We start from the raw sequence: 3,787 nt of genomic DNA, 5'->3' as shown, positions 1-3,787 counted from the left end.
TGACGAAGTGGAAACCAGGGTGCGATGGCACGATCCAGGGAACGTGCACGACCCTGTGGCAGCCACCCCGAGGGTCTGCCGGTAGATGTGGCCATGGCCCGGCAAGCTTGGCCCACGTAACGCCGGTCAAATAATCGCGGCCTGGCGTGATCCCGGCGGGCCAATGCCCCGTCACTGTCGTGCCGGACCGAGCGAGGTGAACATCCTGCGACGACCGATCCTTGCGTTCTCCCTTGTCGAGAAGTGTGAATTGGAATTCACGAAGGGAAGGGATCCCGCCGAGAACAAGTCCTCCAGTAAGTAGAGATCACATATGCCCTCCCCGGGAACACCGTCACGGCCGACAGTCACGTTGCGTATTCGGTATTTCGTGCTAAATGTTACATTGTATTATGGTCGTGGTAAATGTTAGAGTCGCGATCGCGCAATTCGTGTTGCGAATACGGGCGGTCACGTGGTAATTTATGTTTGTGAGATTGCGTTTCGCGAGTGGCAATGTGTTATGTTGAATGGCACTCGGTTTCGTAATTAGGGTGTTGGAGCGAATGTAAATAGTAGAGTAATCGTAGAGTACTCGGTTTCGCGAGGAAGTCGAATATTGCGTTTTGCGTTGGGTAACGCTGTCGAGTCGTCGGGATTGGCGCGGTGCCGTGAAATCACCGGATTTCACGGAAAATCTCGGGATTAGCGTAGCTAGCCGCGGAATCGTCCGCGATTCAGGTCATTTTGCGTTTGGGGATGTCCGAGGCGAGGACGATCATCTGTCGATGATTCGGCATGGCAAGATCGCCCGCCGAAAGTTAGGTATCATTTGCGAGGACGATCGTCTGTCGGCAGGGTCGACACGGCGAGATCGCCCGCAGTTATTGCGTCTTCGTGTGTATGCGTTGTTGCGTTAGATTCGTGAGTATGCGTGAATGTTAGTCGTTATTGCGCGGTAGACTCGTTGCGTATCCTCCGGGATTTTGAGTATTTGTGATTCGTGTTCGCGTGGAAGGCGGTTCGCCGCACTTGTATTCGTCCGCACATCTCTCCTGATATCTTTTCTTATATCTGACTTTTTTTCTCATTTCAAATATATTATCCTATTTCTGATTTCAAATATACTATTCTATTTCTGTTAAGTTGTGTATGATTAATTGCGTCACGCCTCCTCTCCAAATCTCCAGGAAAAAGAAACTACACCCTGAGATATTGCGTTAAGTAATTGCGCTAAGGTATCGTACGGTGGTGCGAATCTTCGCGCCTGGCGCCCGTTATTGCGTTTGTGGAAAACGGCTTCGGCTATCTGGCGATTCGTTATCTTGACGTCTCTCAACCTAACTTTGGTAAATCCGCGACTGCCCTCCTCCGGATAGCGAGACCGTAGGAAATAGCGTCGCAATCTGTTCAACTCTTTCTGATACATCCTTTGCAGTGTGCTATATTTGTGGAGCTAAACCTTCCGAAATGTATGATTTGAAAAAGGTAGCGAATAAGATTGTTATAGAAGAGCATTTGAAATATGGTTTGTCGAGTTTCCATGCATGAATTAGTTCTTTTGAGTTTTTACTGCACGTAGCATATAATCTTGATTTCAAAAAGTGGTCAGCGCGAACACCTGACAACAAAGCAAGCAAAAAAGAGAGAAAGACAGTAATACAAGAGCGATTAAGAAGTGAATTGGGAATATTAGTAGACGTCGTTAAAGAAGGAGCGGGAAACACAAATGATGGCAATACTGCTAGGAAATTTTTTGAAAATCCGGTTAAAACAGCGGAAATTATTGGTTTAGATGTTTCCTTGATCAGGAGATTTGCCATAATTTTACAAACTATTGCGTCAGGTCAACAAATTGAACCTAAAAAAATTTGATAAGTTTGCTAAAGAAACAGCTTTATTATTTGTCAAATTATATGGTTGGTAATTTATGCCAGTATCAATTCACAAAATCCTTTTACACGGTTCGGCTATTATTGAAAATGCTCTGTTGCCTATCGGCCGATTGTCAGAAGAGGCTTCAGAGGCTTGTAATAAAGAATTTAGGAAAATTCGTGAAAATCATACAAGGAAATTAAATCGTCAAGTGACGAAGATATCTTACACTATTTGTTTTTGACTTCAGATCAATATATAACATCATTATGGCCAAAATTATCAAAGTCTAAAAAGAAAATCTTGTTCCCTGAAGTAGCTGACTTGTTGGTGTCTTCCAGAGATAGTGATATATCAATACAACATGGTGCTGAGAGTGACTTAGAAATGGATGACTAAAGATAATAAACAATACAGAATAAGTAATAAATAATACATCTAGGTAGTTATAAAATAAAAAGTATATGATAGTTATAGGAGTTATACAAAAATAAAGAATACAAAAACAAAAAAATATTAAAAAGTTAAAAACAAAAAAACTATAAAGTTAGAAAAAATAAAAAATATATAAAATATAAAAAATATAAAAATATATAAAAAACCTAAAAAAATACCTTACAGAAATTTAATACTATGATTATTTGACTAGTGATTAATACTCAAAAGTACATTTCTGTAACGGTGCAGTACTTTTAACAAATCAAATAAATAAAAAACGAAATAATTAAAACATAATAAACAAAAAAATATGTCGATTTTATAATAATATTTATAACTAAATTCAATAAAAAAAATGAATAAGAATTTACATTTTTCTTCTACATTTTTTTTGTATGTATGTAGATTTATTGTGTATCCCCGTAGGGTTTACAAGGCGTTTTTTATGAGGGACGTACCCAAACCTCTTACAAATCACTCCCCTACGCGCCCTGGCCATATGCGACCTTACATTTCATTTATTTCCCCTCCCTTCGTCCTTCATTCCTCCATCTCCTTCCGCCTTCCTTGCTTCAGCCATTTCTCCGCTTCCCTCCTTTCTGCCACTGCTCTCTCCCCCTCCTTCCCTCTCTCTCTCTCTCTCTCTCTCTCTCTCTCTCTCTCTCTCTCTCTCTCTCCTCCCGCTCGCTGCCTTCCCTCCTTCCTATTCTGTCTTCGCTCTGAAACAAAAACCCACTTCCTTTCCCCTCCCCTCCTCTTTACTCCAGCCATCTCCCTCCGTCTCCCTTGCTTCTGTCATTTCTCCGCTTCCCTCCCTTCTGCCACTGCTCTCCTCCCCTCCCTCCTTCTCTCTCCCTCCTCCCGCTCGCCGCCTTCCCTCCCCCCTGTTCCGTCCCCGCTCCTCCCGCCAACCTCTTACTCTCCTTTCTTCCTATGGCCCTCGTCCTCGTCCGTATCCATACCCTCGCCTCCACCGCTTTATCCTCGTCCATCTTCACCCTTAATCTACTCCCCTAGCTCCTTTCTCCTTGCCTCCAAAGTCCAGCTCACGCACGCTCGTCACCTCTTCTCCTTCCTCGTTCTACCCCTCCGTCGCTTTCTGTCTTTCTCTTTCCATCACCTGTCTATCTGTCCGGCCCCTTCGGTCATTTGATCCATCGATCTGTCGCGACGACTCCCTGCTCCGTTCCATACCTGCCGCGCCACCATCGACAATCCCTCTGTCTCGCGACAGATCGATCGATCGCCCGATCGATACTCCCTGCTGCCAACTCGCTCAGCTCCCTCGTCGTGTAACCTGTGCTGCTACCTCCATTCCTTCAATCCCGCCCTTCACCCTAACCTCACTTTCCACGTGCCACTTCACCAACAATTCCCGTCTCCTCCAGACCACCTTCCGCTTCGCCTCCATTTTCCCGTCTTCCTTTCGCACTCACCTATCTACCCCCTTCAATCAACACCTTCCTCACCTCTCAATCTCTCCCTTCATCTCCTT

Source organism: Temnothorax nylanderi, unplaced genomic scaffold, assembly GCF_030848795.1.
Source record: "Temnothorax nylanderi isolate EJ_2023f unplaced genomic scaffold, tnyl_v1.0 TNYL_tig0549_pilon, whole genome shotgun sequence".
In the NCBI taxonomy this organism is placed as follows: Eukaryota; Metazoa; Arthropoda; class Insecta; order Hymenoptera; family Formicidae; genus Temnothorax; species Temnothorax nylanderi.
The sequence above is the reverse complement of the archived record's forward strand: the minus strand, read 5'-3'. Positions refer to the sequence as shown.